The following is an 18,755-nucleotide window of genomic DNA, read 5'->3' as shown; positions in this document are numbered from 1 at the left end:
AATATTCACCCTACACTTGGCCAAGGATTCTGGCAAGTGGCTCTTCCTCCCCTTCTACCCAGGTTTGAATGGCAGTTTGACTCAGCCAATCAAAGTGACGTCATGCCCTTTGAGAGTGATTGGCTTAACATAGACATTTACCTTTTTATAGCCAATGGGACATGAGATAAATTCTAATGGGAGTCATGAGTAATGTTCTTCTCTTTCATAAAAGGAGGAACATGAGAGTAATTGCCTGCCTTTCTTGCTGTATCACATAACTGCATGTGATATCTGGGATTACTATAGTAGTTCCCTACCTCTGGGTAGTGATATGAAGAAAAAGTTTTAGCAGGTAATGACAGAACTAGGAGATGAAAAGCTTCTGGTACTCAATGATCTGTATCATTAAGCCAGCTGCTCTCAACTTTTGAAGAACTTCTTTACAGTCTCAAAAACTGTTAAGTGTTCCAAAGAGCTTTGGTTTATGTATGGGAACTATATCTATCAATATTTACTGTACTAGAGTTTTTAAATAATAAATATTAAAATATTATTTATTAACTTATTTAAAATGAAAATACTTATCCATTACATGTTACCATGAATAACATGCTTATATGTCATAACTGTATTTTCCAAAATAAAATACTTGTGTGAGAGGTAGCATCACTTTTATTTTTGCAAATCTATTCAAAGTTTTGCTTGAGAAGACAGCTGGATTCCCATATATTTTTGTGCCTTTAGTCTGGTTATATCACACATAGTGTAGGCCCTGCAATATGTCACTCTGTAATATGAGAAGAGTGAAATAGGTAAATACTATCTGGATATTACTATGAAAATAATTGTGGTCTCATTATACCTGAACATTTTTCTGAGACTCCCACATCTCTCCAACCCATACCAGGAGAACTGCTTTATAAAACCACCCCGAATTAAGCACTCTGGAATTATTATTGTGAAATAATATCCTCTCGTTACTCAAGACACTTTTAATAGATTCTGCTGTTTGTGGCTGAAATAAGTTTAGTAAAACAATAGCCAAAAATATTTTAATCAGGAATTATAGAATTTTTTTAATCTCAAAAGATAATCATTAAGGTCCCCAGTAATTATTCTACGTACTTATTTTGAGTGTCTATGAAGTTACTGAAACTCCAGGCAAAGAGGGCCATTAGATTAAAAATAAAGTATAAAATAATTTTCTCACAAAACACCTAATTAGCCCCTGAAGAAAAAGTTAGAATTGTCATCTAGAAAGAGATCAAAAGTGGCTTTGATATGAATATTTAACTCATATACGTATTTATACATATATGTGCCATGACTTAATGATGATCATTTTAAAATTATTTAAATTAATGCATAATAATAATGATGATTAATGAACATGCTATAATATATTGTCATTGCTTAACTGGGGAAGAGAAAATTGTGCAGATAGAGATAACTTCGTTCTCAACAAACTTCTAATGAAAGACAAACCTCAAAAATGTTTTCCAACTTTTAAAATGTTACGCAAAAATAGCAAGACCTAAATTACTTATGTGCAAATGAACTCACAGCAATGAAAGTTTCTAGTCTTGATTTTATCTATTTTAAAAACTTCTATCAAAATACTAAGTCTAGTCAGCTGAGGTTGTAGAAATGTGATTTGAAGTAGGAAGTGTGATTATTATATTCATTTGTAGGTGAAGTTTCTAGAGTCAGAGTCCCTTATTTTGCAATGTTAATGTTTTAAACAGTGTAAATGTAAATTTTAGAATAGTTTATTTATTATTGAACAATGGATTAAAATTATACAGAGAAATAGACAGACAATCATATTCTGGGATGGATTAATTTATTGGAATGGAGAACTCTCAGAAAGCCAACACCCTAATATTGAAAATTTGTGAGGTCATATATATTACATTATAATTTGAAGTTCAATGATTCTTCCTAGGAAATATTGTAAAGTAAGAAAATAAACATTTGGATATTAGAGACAAAAATGCACTTATGATTATCAAATTGTTAATGAACTTGGTTTATACAAAAATGGTAGGTAACTTAGAAACACAAGTATCGCTTTGAAAGTGGATTCTTTGGAAATAAAATTTTATTATAAAAAAATAAAATTTACATAGAAATTTACCTCTGAACATGTCTCTAAAATGTTTAATTAAATAGACCTCTACAGTTTAGAATTTTTATGAAATTAATTTTAAATTATGCAAGATTAATATTTTCTGTCTTTCCCTTATTTGACATGCAATGAATGTAAACAAATGGAGATAAAACTGTTGGCAGGTAGATTGAGTTTAAATTAGTTTGTCTTGAATACTTGTAATTTAGAAAACTCATTGGAATATTTAAAGAGTGGCCAAAATAATTTTTACTGTATATCAAATAAATTTTATATTAAAATTTATAACATAAAATTTATTTATTTTCTAATGAAATTTTAAATTAAATGTTTGTGGAAATATTTTAGTAGAAAATTTATTTAAACATTGATGAAGCATATGAAGGATTTAAGATGCTCTGAAACTTGTGCTATTATAATATTATTTCTATGTAGAACTAATGATGATGGATTTTTAAGACTTAACACTTTTGTTGCCTGTTTTTTGCCCCTGTGTTGTACGTTAAACCTCCACTAAAGTTGCCAAGTTTTTGTTTTTGCCATCTGCCTTGAAACTGCCATCACGTTGCCAGGTTTGGTGGATACTTCACTGTTTTGGCCAAGTAGTATGTTCCACTTCTCTCGAATGCTTTCATTTAGGACACAAGTTATTTAATTCCATTTAAAAGTATATCTTTCCCTTTCCCTTTCCCAAAATCCATAATCACAATCCAAGCTAAATGTTTACTAAGAAAACATTGGAAGTACCCTAGGTGATATATGTTTTATAAAATATATGACCAGTACTCTTCAAAAATGCCAAATGCCATGGTCATGAATAACTAGAAAAGACCAAGAAACTGTCACAGATTGGAGGAGACATAATGATTAAACGCAATGTGGTACTCTGGATTGGACCCTAAAGCAGAAAAAGGACATTAGTGGAAAACCTGGTGGGACCATTGATTTAGTTAATTAATATTGCGTTAATATTAAATTCTTACTACTGATGAACATGCCATGATTATGGGTAGGGGAAACTGAGTGAAGGGTATCCAGAGGCTCTTTTCTAGTTGAAGCTCTTCTATAAATCTAAGTTGTTTTTTAAAAAAATATAATTAGTGGATGAAAATATAGTAAAATTTGCCAAATTCTTGAAAATTTCCTTAGAAATTTATGCCATCTCTAACTATGAGTGTACAGGTAGTAAGAGAAGTAAGGGACAAGAAAGACATGTGGCTTTGACAGTGTAAAAAAAAAGTAGCCTCAGCTTCCTTAGACACAAATTATTGTATTTATTTAGTTAAAAAATGAATAATAAATCTTCAGTTTACTAACTATATCTCAGCATCCAGTTTTTAATAGTATTATGTATAGGATGAGTAAAATACAGGGGAAATTCCATAGCCAATTTTTTAAATCATTATAAAACTTACATTCTAATGAAAGAGAGAGAAAAAGTGCAAATGGACCAGTTTAAAAATAAAATTACAGAATGCTAGAAATTCTAAAAAGGAAGTAAGTAAAGATTCTTTAAAGGCAATGGGAAAGAAACTAATGAGCCTTTCATATAGACTCTGTAGTCTTAGGGTAGATAAGGTTTATGCCTAAATAAAAATAATACAGAAATGTGTGCAAAGGGTAAGAATTCACAGAATGGAGAGAGCACTTTCCCTAAAAATATGTGAATGTGAGGGTAATTATATTTGTTTGGATTTTCATAGGTCTGTGGGATAGGAGTACTATATAAAAATAGAAGGGTTCTGAATCAGAAAATAGTTTGGATAAAATAGAGAGAAATTGAAGAGAAGTAGTGGAAGATATTTTAGATCATATGAAAAATTGAAAAAAATTTTATAGTGATTGGTCCACAAATATTGAATACGTAAAAAGTATAGAATTATAAATTTTGGATATCCAGAAACCTTTAAAAGCTAAACTACAGAACCCTGATTTTATTTATGTGTTACATCAGGATAAAGACAAAGCAATAATTTCAAAAGATTGAGTAGACAGTGTGGTTTAAAAAAAGAATGGAGGTAGAAAGTCAAATTAGGACATAAAGAAAATAACAATAATAGTGGCTAATGCTTAATAACTCACTCTATTAAGCTAATGCTTAATACTCTAGCAATATTCAAGTTATTTTATGTTCATCATGTAAGTTTAAGTTACTATTGCCTGTAGTGTATTATATACAGTTGAACAAGAGGGTATTGGGGCAAGAACACCCTCATCCACTCCATGGATTTAGCTCCCCATAATCATGTAGGGTTGTAGTGCATATTTATTGAAAAAAATCCAAGTAAAATGGATACCCACAGTTCAAACTTGAGATGTTCAAGGTTCAACTGTATATTGTATTAAATCTATGATGTAGATAATAATTACTGTTTTTTTCCTATTGTGAGAAAGTAACTGCCTTAGTAGTTAAAGAACTTGCCCAGTATCAGCTGAGTGGTAGAGAAGGGATTCAAACCTAACAATCACAGAATGTGCATTTTAAAATTTACTGTATTGTTGATTCATAATTGACAATAAAAACCTATACATAATTAATATATACAATTTGGTGAGTTTGGAGATAAGTATACATATGTGACACCATGCGATCTATGCCATAAACATATCTATTACATCCAAAACTTTCCTCCTGTTGTCGTTGCTACTATTACATTTTTGTGATAAGAACGTTTAACATAAGATCTACCCTCTTAGCAAATGTTTAAATATATAATACAGTGTTATTAACTATAGACACTGGGCTGTACTATAGATCTCTAGGACTTATTCATCCCACATAACTGTAATTTTGTACCCTTTGAAGGGAAAATTAGAGGTATTAGTCAGAGATTGTGTTCTTAACAAACATGCACTATCATGGAAGAATGTTTGATCCAGGATAGGGGGAGTGGGAAAAGAAGGAAAGGTAGATTAAAATACTGTTATGAGCAGAATCATTAGGATGTGGTACCCCAATGAAGTTTAAAGTTAGAGAAATAGCCATTGATGACACCAATATTTCAAGCGTGAGGGGGAAAAGGGATTTACTAATATCAGAACAAAGAGATGATTCTGTTTTGTGGGGATAAGCTATGACGAGGTCATTCTAGCAGAGACTGAATCAATAGGGCAAGTTTTATTACTAAGTATGAACACTAGATCCTCTATAAGTTAGGGAATGAGCACAGTTTAATATGCACAGTTATCAGTTTGTTTTTACGACCTAATTTTCCATTTGAAAGAGTCAATCTTCTAGGAAAAAAACCACTAAAATATACTTCGTCTGATTTTTTTAAATAATCAAAAATAATTTAGCTTTTCTTAAAAGTTAAAAATCTGTATGAGAGATAGAAAGAAATAATAAAATATTTGTGATGCCTTCATTTCCTAAATAATTTATTCAGGATCTTAAAATATTTTGTTTTCCATAGTAAAATGTAAGCAGTAATTTAACAGGCAGACTAAGATAAAGTCAATCCATCATTCTTTATCCACAACCTTTCATCGCTGTCATTAGTAATGCTACTCATTTCAATGTCTCTTGTATCAAAATCAGGTTTAACAGTTTTATAAGGAAACATATCCAACATATAGATTGGGAAAGAGGAACTAGGTCACTGAGTTAATTGGAAATATTTTCACTGTTCAGGACAGGTATCTTCATTATAGTGGTAAATAATCCAGAGCTTAAAAAATACCTTTTGAAATCTCTTACACAACAAAAAACGTATTTATAACTATGAAAAGATATAGGAATTGCAATATACTTCTGTCTTTTAAAAGTAGTTCCTCGTAATTTGTCTCACATTCAATTCTAGGGACTGTGTCTATAGTGATTAAAAGGGGACATATTAAAAATTAATTAAATTTACAGTGAGTGTCACAGCAGGCCTTATAAGGTTAATGTTATAGAGTGATTTCAAATAAGTATCATTTAAATTTAATCTAATGTTCTTCTATATTTGAATTGTTTTAAAATAATTAATTGTATTTTAATATACTTATAAATTGTAATGTTTCAATTTTGCTGTATTTTTTGTTACCTAAATGATCTCAAAATAATGTTTTTTACTTTATTTTCCTTATAAATAAAACATAGACCTAATTGATTTGAGGTATATATCTCCACTAGCACTTAGATAAAAGAAACTGCAAAGGAAAGCTGATCTCTTTTTTCTCTTTGCCAGTGATTTCATTTATTTTAATACACAGATAGTGTCACATAAGTTTGAATCCTAAATGAGTTATTTTAATCTACCTTATAGTGACATTTAGCTCATTTCTCTCTTTTAAATATATTTCCACTGTTGTTCAATGATGCCATTCTCGGGAGAGCAAGATAGATGATGATCTAACATTATAGACATAGAAACAAATCATTGCTCTTAGCCTTGAAGTCTACAGGTTGTGCAGGCTCACCGTGACTCTCCCTATATAAATACTTGCTGGCAAGGTATCATGCACATTCTATTTGTCTGCCTCCAACTGTTCCTAAGTCAGAAATACAATGTGTAAAGAAATATCATGAGTTAACATTTAATTCTTACAAAACCATGGGAAATACATATTCCATTTCAAGTTTATTAAGTAAAGAATTAGTAATGACATGAAAAAAATAATGGCAAATGTTTAGAACCAAAATTTAATATTTATGCCTATACTCTTTGCTAAATGATATTGTGATGGCTGTTTTTGCCATTGATATGATATGGGAATAGGTCATTTGGAAGGTCTTTTCCACAATATTTGGAATTTCAATATTTGCTTCTATATTTATGATGTTCTGTGTTGTCTCCATTGTCAGTCAATGAAGTTGAATTAATACTGCTCTCTGAGTGTTTTTCCACTGCTCAAAGTTGCAGCACGAAACCAAATGTGTAGTCCCACTGATGCTGGAATGCTCAACCTGGGGTAGATTAGTCTCACTTTTGCTTATATAACACTGTTTTGTCATTGTCCCTTCACCCAAATACAGGTAATTCTCAAAACTCATTTTTGTGTTTAATGGGATTCTCTTTAATCTAGATTTCACATAATCTGAACATCTAAATAGCAAGCACTTTCTCCAGTCACGACTATAACTGAAAACAAACAAACAAAAAGAACACTTAATTACTCATCTTGGAATGACTCTACTCTATAGTTTCCAGTTTTGTTATGGGGAAATTTTTTAACTCCTATTCTTTCACATGTACATATAGGAACAATAATAAGGCATTTGCATCTCTTTGATATTTTCAGGGGAAAAAAAATCCTGAAATAAATCCCAAATGCTTTCTTATTTAGTTAGATAATTCTTTGTGACCACTCTTGACATCTTTACCAGAGGATCTCTTTTTTAGGACTCAGCAGTCAGATTCTTGGATTAAAGGAGGAAATATGCTATGTTTGGGAAGATTAAAGATAGGTAGATAGATGATAGAGAGAGAGAGAGAGAGAGATACACAGGTACATAGTTAAGTTGACTTCTCTAAAAGTGAATCGAATTTCCAAGGTCTAATAAGCTATTATGGAATTATTGTCGATTGTTGTATATGTCTCTTTTCAGTGCAAGGCACAGTGGGTAAAAAGAAACCAAAACGCATCAGAAGCCTACTAAAACTGGAAGCCTACTTCAAATGGAAGAATGATGAGAAATCTTCATTAAAATAATACTCACCTAAATTATTTAGAATTGTAGAAGAATATACATATATTCATTTTCTGTGTTGTCAGTGAGAAATTAAAATCTCCCCTTGGGTCCATTATGTTCTATGAAACCCTTCTGCAAATAGAGTATTGGTACAATAATTATTGTATGAACCATTACTAAAAATACAAGTCTGAAATACTCTTCAAATGTATGTCTCATACATTATGTAGAACATAGCCACCCACATTTAGGCAAACCACTTTAGTTATTTGAATTAATTAAACCCATACATACAGATTTATATTAATAATCAGGTTCTTGCTAACTGAACTTTATGGGGCCAAAGGGATATTTAGTATAGGAAGTGTTAGAACTTTTTGATCTAAACAGATGACGAATACATGAATTCTTCAAGGATTACAGGAATAAGAAGATTTGAATTTAAATGTCATCTCTCATTCTCACCCAGCATTATTTATATTGGTAGTATTTAAAAAAAAAAAGAAAAGAAAATCTATAAATAGTATTTTATAGGAGCATTTCTACATTTATCAGAGAATACATAAAAGAAAAATAAGGAATGAAACACATCTTCAATCATATCACACCTATATAAAAATAGTGATAATTGTTGTGAATACCTGTTTATTTATTTCATTTTATATACACTCTTGTATTCCCACTGGTAATATCATCTATTATATTAATCATGCTGTTGTTAACTGGATAAAATTACTATGTGATCTTTATGTTTTCCTACTTCCAGTGCTCAACTGGCCCCAATCATGACAAGTAACAACTGCAAAAGATTAAACAAAAAGATATATCTCATTATGCTTATAACTCTCCCACACATGCCCTCTGCACTTAGAAATGTTTATTTTCTCATTTCTTAGGAAAATGAGCTCATGTTATATAGAGTGATGTGCATCTTGCTTTTCTCATCTATCAGTACACAGTGAAGTTTTTATACTCCAACAGAATTAGTTTTAAGGAACAGTCACATAGTATTTTATGAATTTAAAATATTTATGCATCTCTTCTCCTATTACTTGCCTATTGAAGGGCTTCCACTTTCATTCTATTTTGAGTTTTGTTTTATTTCGTTTTGCTGTTGCTACTGCAAATAATGCTTCAAAGAGCATTCTTAAGAACAAATGCTGAGAATAGAGATTTCCAACATGATCTTCTTTTATTTTTTGGTGTAGTATCCCATGAGTTGAATTCCTGAGACAATGAGTACATGTTTAATGCAAGAGTTTTTAAAATATAATTTTATTTCTGTAGTTTAGAGTCCCAGAAATGAGACTGCTGAATCAATGGGTAGATTTGTAACACAATTGTTTTTGAAATATACTTTTATTTATTTATAGCATAAAGTTCTAAGAATTGAATTGCTGAGTAAATATGTACATTGTTATGCAATAATTCCCAATGTTCTATGAAAACCCTAGATTTTTGGAGAAGGACTTTTGTCATTGTAGTTTTTTATTTTTTCCTATTTTTAAGGAGCTGCAGGAATATCTATTGGGTGGTACATTTAGGCTCACTTTTGAGTTTCAACAGAGCAGTTCTGCTTTTTGTGCAATTAATGTATTGCTATGGCAGCTGATTTTAACTATTTACCAGACTCTTTCTCCTTTTCCCTGGACACATTTCAACCCTGAATTTCCTACCTCTCCTTTCTGTTTGATGGGGCCATTTGACAAAGTTCTAGACAACAGATGAAGAACAGAACATTTAAAGCCTGCCCCATAGAAACCTCCCACAGGTGCCTCATGATCTATCTACCTCCTAGCTGACCCAAAAGAGTCAATTGTGCTAGACTTTGAAGCCGTCTGCAGAACACTGAAGGAGCTCTGTTAGTTTAGGTAATCGTGGGAAGATTTGGCCTCCTGACAAAACTCACTTGGAAGACTATTTTGCAGAAAAAAAAATCATATTTTGTTTGACCCACTATACATTTTGAGATCAATATGTTACAGAGCTATTATTAAACTAATTAAATTCCCATTCTATGTAAGACTTTAACTGAGTCAAAGTCTGAAGTCAGGTACCATGTCTTTTTAATACTATAGTCAGTGCTTAACATAATATCTAAAAATGAATAACTCAACTTTTTGAAAATAGTGACAAAGATGATTGTAGAAATCAAAAGAAATAGGATATTTTTAAGAATACAAGGTGGTTTTTCAAAATACAACATTAGTAATTATTTCCAACTTAAGGACACAAGAAAATAAAGATAAACCATATGTTTTCAGTTTGCTAATTTCGATTTTGGAATCCTATAAAAGACATCAACATGTTATGTCTTGTAATAAATTGTGCTATTTTTTGATATTTCTGATTCTCATTAGTAAAATACAACAAAATCAAGATTAAAAGTGATCACTGATATTGCTTGTGCCACCACCCCTTAACACAAACAATAGTAATATTATTGAATAAAGACCAAAAGAAAGACCTCACTGCCCCCATGAAATATAATATCTTACATTAGTCTCTTTTTCTTTCCTTATTTTGTCATTGATCTTAAAGTGAAATTAGATTTGTCTTCATAATTTGTCTGAGAAAAATATGATTTCTCTTTCTTTCCTCCCTTTCCTTTATTCCTTAATAATTTTGCCAAAAAGCCATTAAATATACACAAGCAAAAAGGGAGTCCTGGTGAGGCTTGAGGCCCATGTGAAGAAAGAAGCCAAATGAGGTGGGAGCCGAGCCAAAGCTGTCAGGATATTGTTTTTATATGGGCGATTGAAAAAATAAATATGTCACTGATATTGTTAGAAAAAAGGAGTTAAAAATAAGAAGGAGGAAATGTAAAATAATCATCGTTGTGCTGGATTGTAATTGTAATTATCAGTATGATATTATATTTGTGTGCGTAAAAGAACACTTGTCGACATATGTATATAAGCACATTCACACCCTTTTCTCATTTTGTCCACTGAAAAGGCCATGGGCACCAAATACAATACTCAGAATTAGTGCTGGAGTTCCCTTCGTGGTGTAGTGGAAACGAATCCAACTAGGAACCATAGGATTGTGGGTATGATCCCTGGTCTCGCTCAGTGGATTAAGGATCCCGCGTTGCCATGAGCTGTAGTGTAGGTCCCAGACGCAGCTCGGATCTGCCATTGCTGTGGCTCTGGCGAAGGCCGGCAGCTGTAGCTCTGATTAGACCCATAGCCTGGGAACCCCCATATGCCCGCAGGTGCACACTAAAAAAGCAACAACGACAACAACAACAACAAAATTAGTGCTGAGTTCTTGGTTTCTGAATTAATTCCCAACTGAAAAGAACTCACTCTTTGCAGAAAGGCCTATTTGAGCAAAGAAAAGTAACCTGTAATATTTCAGGTCAAAACATACATTAAAAAAGAACACCAGAAAAGTATAGACAAGTAATGTTAAAAGAGTTAAGTTCCTGGAGTTCCCGTCGTGGTGCAGTGGTTAGCGAATCCGACTGGGAACCATGAGATTGTGGGTTCTGTCCGTGCCCTTGCTCAGTGGGTTAACGATCCCGCGTTGCAATGAGCTGTGGTGTAGGTTGCAGACGCGACTCCGATCCCAAGTTGCTGTGGCGTAGGCTGGTGGCTACAGCTCCAATTAGACCCCTAGCCTGGGAACCTCCAGATGCCATGGGAGTGGCCCAAGAAATAGCAAAAAGACCAAAAAAAAAAAAGGAGATAAGTTCAAAAAAAGTATATGGTGATTGAACTATTTTTAAAAGACTATTTTAAGCTACATTTTTATGACTCGAAAAAAATCAATATTTATATTAAGGTACATACAAATTTGAAGATAATATATAATAAATATATTTTCATGTTTTGAAAATTATAAATTATTCTGATTTTTAATTATTATTAAATTCAATATATTTTCTAATATGAAAATGATATCAGAATACATTATAGTTATAAAGGCAATTTTGAATTAACTTAAGGATAGACAAAGTGGCCAATGGAACAGAAGAGTACAAGAACACACCCATGTACGTGGTCACATGATTTATGACAAAGGTAACAATACTTTTTATAAATGTCTATTAGCCCCCTTTTCTCATACACTGAAATAATTTTTAGATGGACTGAAAATATAAATGAAAAGTAAACAATATTTTAGTGAAAAATATGAGAACTTCTTTGTGATCTTGTGGTATGCAAAGATTACTTTCAAAAGAACCATTTCTGAAAAGGGAAAAAATTTAAAATAAAATGTATTAAATTAATTAACTTACATCTAATGAAAGATACTATTAAGAGGATCAAAAAAGCAGTCTTCAAAGAGGGGAAAATATAATAAATATAGTCCTCAAAGGACTCATCCAGGATATATCAAGTACTATAAATCATTAAAAATATAGTGATAACCCAATAGAAAAAAATTTTAAAATTACTTGAACAGATGCTTCATAAAATATTTCCAAATGGCAAAAAAACACATGAAATACTGTCAGTTTCATTAATAATTAGAGATGTGTGAATTAGAATTACAACATAATACTACTACATTCACTTCAGAATAATACAAAATATAGAAAATAATAAATGAGGCAACCAGAACTTTTATGTACTGCTTTAGGGAGTAAAAATTTGTATAAGCACTTCAGAAAAATATTTGGCAATATCTGCTAAACATTAACTTGTGTACACCATATAACCTTGCAACACATTCCTAAGCTTATGCACAATAGAACTGCCTGTGTATGCTCACCAAAAAGTGCTAAATATTCATAATAGCACAATTTGTGATAACTTCAAACTTTTCATCAATCGTGTACTATGATTAGGAGAATGGATAAATAAAATATTGCGTATCTATAAAGTGAAATACTGTGGAGCAATGAAGATAAATTGTATATTTCTACATGAGATAATGTGGAAAGATTCATAAACATAAAATTGAGTGAAAGAAGTCAAACTTAAAAGAATGAACTTCATGATTCATTCTTGTACCAAAACAGTCCAAACTAACCTATTGATTAGGAGCTATGAAAGTGAATATCTTCATTTGGAGGTGGGTTATTGGATGGAAGGGGACATGAGACCTTCTAAGATGCAACCAATGTTTTGTTTCTTAATTTGAATGCTGATTACACAGATGTCTTCATTTTGGGAAATACAGAGGGCTCTACAGTTATGTTTGTGTACTTTTCTGGATGTATATTCATCTCAAAGAGTTTTTTTAAAAATGGATATTATTGAATAAGAATTAACTTTTATCATATGACAAATGATAACACAAAAATGCATGAAACCTATAAATTTTAAGTGAAAAGTCAAATTTCATAGAACTTCGTTTATAAGACATCATTAAGGAGTGTCAATAGTGCTTCTAAAGTATTTGAGTCACTTTTTCATGCCATAAGGAGTCCACATAAACAGTGAAAGCAGGGCAGCAGGTATAACATGTTAAGCCACATAGACTGGCTCTTTCCCCATAATAAAGGTATTTTCACTTTAGTATTTAAAATGTAATTCAAAATGACCTTTTAGTTCTTCTACACGCTAGGTAATAAATCACATTTCAGTTAAAATCCAAAACGTATCACAATTTGTTTTGTGATTTCTCACCTTATTCACTCTCACACTTTTTCATTACTCTCTGGATGTTCTTTAGACAATTTCCTTTCGCCTTATGATTTTTTAAATTAATAATCTAATTGGATGGAGTAGTGGCCAAAGTCATTTTGTTTTCAGAAGTAAATTGTATTTTTTGTCAGTCCTTTGTAAGCTTTTTGAGCTTTAGAGCAAGATGTCAAACATTTATAGCTTATTGTACTGCTTCTGAATATCTTCATGTCATGGTACACTTTTAAAAATTATGATATCTCTACAGTGTACTGGTAAAGAGTTGAGTGTGCTTACACAAGTAGGTGATGGCCTAGAGGGTTCCAGCTAACTCAGACCTATGCAACCATACTGAGGACTGTGAGTGATCAATTGTTATTATCTCAGACTGGGATCCCCAAAAGCAGACCCAGAGAAACAGTGTTGTAGGTAGTTTATTTGGAAAGTGACATCAGGGACTAGGAATGAAGCACAGGGAGACCACAAGAGAAGGAAATATGCATTTCATCATGTTGGTCACTATTACAAGCCATGGGGGCTCAGTCACAATGGTTCTGGTGTACAGAGTGACTGTATATATGTATGTATGTATGTGTGAGAGAGAATCCTCTGTTAACAACAACAGCAACAGCAGCAAAATGAAGTTTGAGAGAAAAACTTGCCTGATTGGGAGAGTTAAGACATCATCAGGACACTTGTAATATATTTAAGCTAAAGGCAGTGTGGAAACCAGATAAGCCACAGATGGGACCAAGTAATTGGGTCAGTTCCAAGCTGTTACAACCTTGAAATACACTTTCCCCTCCAATAAACTTCAATAAGTTTTTGTGAAACCTTATTAGACACGTAGTTAACCTTGTATGGTTTAAATTAGATAGTAGATGTCAGAGATTCATTCTTTTTTTTTTTTTGGAAACCTTCACAACTAGTTATCTGAAGAGCATGATTTTACATGATAATATTTCCTCCCTTTCATGTTTTGATTTTGAGCAACTGTAATCTATGATGCCTTAATCACAATGTCCACTGAGTTATCAGAACTTCTTTTCACAGTCATGATTTTAATACATTCTAAAATTTCCTCCCATTTCCATGTAATCACTAGATGTTTTTAATTCCTGCAAAGTTGCAGAATCCAGTCACTTGTCCTTTGGAATTCTGACTCTTGAGCTGCTGAATGTCAAGGTCATTATTTGATTATTAGCCTTCCATTTTTATAACTCAAAAGTAACAACACTTGTTCACTAATTATTACTTCTTGCCTCACTTTCATAAAAATAAAAATAAATGTCTGATAGCATATATCTTAAAAAGAAAATGTTTCCACCAAAGATTTATTTACTCATTCAAAATTTTCAAACACAGACTCAACAGTAGGTAATAAAAATATATTAGATACATTAGAAAAATGCTAATAAAGGAAAGAGCACTGAACCAGGAGGCAGTAATAAAATCCTGATTTTCTAATATAGCTGGAAGCCTTGAATATGGCATATACTTTCTGAACATCCATTTCTTCAACACAAAATTACAGAATTAGAATTGATGCTTTCTAAAGTATTCAAAAAGTTTTTAATTCATATATAGTAGTTCTTGATTATTTATAAGCATCAGAGTTATTAATTCTTTACTATCCATTGGAACAAGAAATTTACATGAACACATATTATGTAATGTTTTATATGATTGAATTCTTATATGTATTTATAATTGTTGAGTCCTTACTAAAACTATAAAGTCATAGAGAATTGAGCATAAAGAGATTGAGCGGGCAATCTAGTTCAAATTCAAATTCCGTGAAAGAATTGTTTATACTTTATATCTTAATGACAGTCACCTGAATTTCTTTAATACCTTCAGTAATAAGAAGACACTTTTACTAATAAGAAACCTCACTGACACTCAAGAAAGCCCATTTAATTTTTGAATAGATTCAGCTATTCAATTAAGTCAAGCACTATATATTTATTGATCATTTACTGAAATCCAGGTACCATTTCAGACCATTGTAATATTCTTTTTTCTGCAATATTCTTCCTTGTACTAGACTTAAACCCTTCTTCCCTGAATTTTTTTCCAATTAGATATGTGATTAATGGATGAAATCAATACGCCTGAAGACTGTAGTTCTTTTTTCAAATAAATTGAAATAGTGACCTCTACGTCTTTGTTAGAGTCTTCATTGTTAATTTTCTATTCAGAGAACTAATTGATTCTTTCTAACTCTCTAGTGGCATATTAAACATAGAAGGAAAAAATGATAAAAATATGGATACATTCTCTGTACAGTTATCTTTTCCTGTAATTTCTCAGTGTAGCCTTGACAGGTAATGTAAGTTTGCCCTATTCTATGGGTAGTTAGACGACATTTGCTTCATAAATTGTCAGCATGTTCTCTCTTCAAAGTTGTAAGGATGACCTTAAACAAAGACAAATGTCTTGTTAGAATACTAAATTTCTCCTTAAAATGTTCTAGCCTTCAGACAAAATATCAAGCTCTTTTTTTTAAGAACATCTGGAACTTTGAAACACAAATAAGAATAGAATAAAGTTAGTGATTTTCCGACCTCAAGTATATACACAGAATATACTTAAAATTCTACAAGTCTTCTCTAATAATAATTAAAATTGATTATATTGGGTAAAACTATTTGTCAAACCACAATAAATATTATGTAGTGGAAATACTTCAGTATCTCTCTTTAATTTTTATTTACTCCTCTCAACTTTTAATTGCTCTGGACATACCGTCTTTTTGGCCATCCAAGACTTATCACTGCCACTCTCCTTTGTATACCTGGTCTGAAATTTAGCTCTACTCAATTCAGGATTTCTTTTCTTTTTCTTTTCTTTTTTTTTTAAGGGTTTTGCATTAGTTTTAGATATAATGATACAAAATAATCTGGACACAGAATATTAATCTAAAAGTCTCTCCAGCCCTGGACAGTATCTGTGTGATTTACTGCTGAACTCTGGAATCAATGCTCTTAGTTCTTTTATATAACACTCAAAAGAGCAGTATATTCACTAATAAATGGACATGTAAGTTATGTAGAGGGGAAGTTTGGCTTCATTGCTTTCCTTTATGTAATGTATCTTTACACAGGGTAGAGAAATTTAGCAAAACTCTTCAAATTATATTAATCACAAATTACGAATTATGGAGGGAGATGAATATTTAGTAAAAAAAAAATTAAACTATCAAATTGTTTGCTTATTATTTCAACTACTACTTATCGAGCCCTACTATGTGTAAGGCACTTGGGATAGAAAGTTGAAAAATCGGAGTTCCCATTGTGGCTCAGCGGTTAACGAATCTGACTAGGAACCATGACGTTGAGGGTTTGATCCGTGGCCTTGCTCAGTGGGTTAAGGATCCGCAGTTGCAATGAGCTGTGGTGTAGGTTGCACACGCGGCTAGGATCCCACGTTGTTGTGGCCCTGGTGTAGGTGGAAGCTACAGCTCTGATTAGACCCCTAGCCTGGGAACCTACACGTGCTGCGGGAGTGGCCCTAGAAATGGCAAACAAACAAACAAAAATATATATATATAAATAAAGTTGAAAAATGATTCCATTTCCAAGGAAATTTTTTTTTTTTTGTCTTTTGTCTTTGTTGTTGTTGTTGTTGTTGTTGCTATTTCTTGGGCCGCTCCCGTGGCATATGGAGGTTCCCAGGCTAGGGGAGCTGTAGCCACCGGCCTACGCCAGAGCCACAGCAACGCGGGATCCGAGCCGCGTCTGCAACCTACACCACAGCTCATGGCAATGCCGGATCGTTAACCCACTGAGCAAGGGCAGGGACCGAACCCGCAACCTCATGGTTCCTAGTCGGATTCCTTAACCACTGCGCCACGACGGGAACTTCCCAAGGTAATTTTTATTTAATTTAATATAAACACCAGTCAGTACAGTTGTTAACTATAAAGTGAACTGCTATTTTCTACCTTTCTTAAGTTGGTACCATTCACGGTATTTATAAACTGAATAGCTTCTGTAAATTGTCAGCATAGATCCAATCATGACAATTAGCTCATTGTTTATTATTTTCATTTTTTTATCATTTGGGGAATTAATTTTAGAAATATTTAGAAATATTAAATGAATTTTTTCTTTTTTCTTTTTTTTTTTTTCTCCTTGTCAGATTCACCTGTCATCACTCTTTACTTAGAGAATAATTCAAAAGGCTTTAGGTCATGGAAGACTTTTCTACTGCATTAATGTTAGAATGATCATGATGCAAAAAATCAAACTAGCAGTGTAGTAATTAGGTAAACAAAGGAAAGAAGGTCATTTTCATATTTAAATCAATATTTCAAAAAGCAAATATGGTTTGATTAGAGGACTGGTTTATTGGAGCAACTATTTAACAGATTCAGGTTATTTTAAATTGAACAACTAGATATCACATGCATTTTTCCACTTTGTATGAGAGCTCTAGGTAATTTGTGAACTTCCACAAAGTTTTAATTATGATTCCTTTGATACTTGTAATATACTTTGCAATTTTGCTGTTGTTATTTTCTTTTGTTTATTTTAATGGAGAGTCCAAAAATTCTAGTAAAGAGGAGGATTTGTTCCTTGGGGGGAAATAGATGGTTTTCTAGTAGTGTTTTCTACAAAGTAATAAAATATCCTGGGATTGTAGTCATTTTTTTTTCTTGCCTTAAATTGAAGCATATGGTATAGCATGGGGTCATCAAGCTGAGATTTGACATCTGTTTTTGCAAATATAGTTTTATCAGAACATAGCCATGCCCATCCATTTATGCACTGTCTATAGCTGATTTTGCGTTACAAAAGCAAAGTTGAATGGGTATGACAGAGACCATATGGTACGGTCTGTAACATTTTATTTATTTATTCATTTATTTATTTAGGCCACGCCCACAACATGCAGAATTTCCTGGGCTAGGGATTAAACTGGAACCATAGCAGTAATCCAAGCCACAGCAGTGACAATGCCAAATTCTTAGGCCAGACCACCAGGCAACTCCCTAAAATTTTAAATATTTACTATCTACTGCTTTGCAGAAAGTACTTCCTGACCCTTTCAGTACAGATAAAGAAATATGTATTTCCAGAGAATGGGAATAGAAACCACCATACAGAATAAGCACTATTTAATAAGAGGAGGGAAAAAAAATGGAATAAAGAAAATTAGAGATCATAGAAAATACATAAAAAAATATTTAAACACATATGAAGCCATTGAAAAAACCAATGAAATCTTGGTAGTGATAGCTACAATTGTACATTCTTTTCTCATATATTGAAAATTAGAGACAATATTAAGACAATGTATAACAGTCGGAGAGGGAGACATGATTTGGGTCAGGCATCTAAATAACCCTAGCACAAAGCTGCTGTGCAACTGACCTGGTTTTAGGAAAAGAAGACAAAAGTACTGTCTGTGTTTTATTCAATCTTCAAAACCCACACTGGTCTCAGGA

This window comes from Sus scrofa, chromosome 13, assembly GCF_000003025.6.
Source record: "Sus scrofa isolate TJ Tabasco breed Duroc chromosome 13, Sscrofa11.1, whole genome shotgun sequence".
Classification (NCBI taxonomy): domain Eukaryota; kingdom Metazoa; phylum Chordata; class Mammalia; order Artiodactyla; family Suidae; genus Sus; species Sus scrofa.
The sequence above is the reverse complement of the archived record's forward strand: the minus strand, read 5'-3'. Positions refer to the sequence as shown.